At 43.0% G+C, this 263-nt stretch overlaps 1 protein-coding gene across 13 annotated transcripts in view; it reads right to left on the reverse strand.

Annotated features, from left to right (window-relative positions):
• The window catches only part of LOC116701234 (sodium bicarbonate cotransporter 3), a 45,846-nt gene that overhangs the window by 25,642 nt on the left and 19,941 nt on the right, over positions 1-263 (reverse strand). The gene's annotated exons all lie outside the window — the stretch shown is intronic.

Genomic DNA, 263 nt, shown 5'->3' on the forward strand with positions numbered 1-263 from the left:
ACCCCCTTTCACCTTCAGAACTGCCTTAATTCTGTGTGGCATTGATTCAACAAGGTACTGAAAGCATTCTTTAGAAATGTTGGCCCATATTGATAGGATAGCATCTTACAGTTGATGGAGATTTGTGGGATGCACATCCAGGGCACAAAGCTCCCGTTCCACCACATCCCAAAGATGCTTTATTGGGTTGAGATCTGGTGACTGTGGGGGCCCTTTTAGTACAGTGAACTGATTGTCATGTTCAAGAAACCAATTTAAAATGA

The sequence above is a fragment of the Etheostoma spectabile genome, chromosome 14 (assembly GCF_008692095.1).
Source record: "Etheostoma spectabile isolate EspeVRDwgs_2016 chromosome 14, UIUC_Espe_1.0, whole genome shotgun sequence".
Taxonomy (NCBI): Eukaryota; Metazoa; Chordata; class Actinopteri; order Perciformes; family Percidae; genus Etheostoma; species Etheostoma spectabile.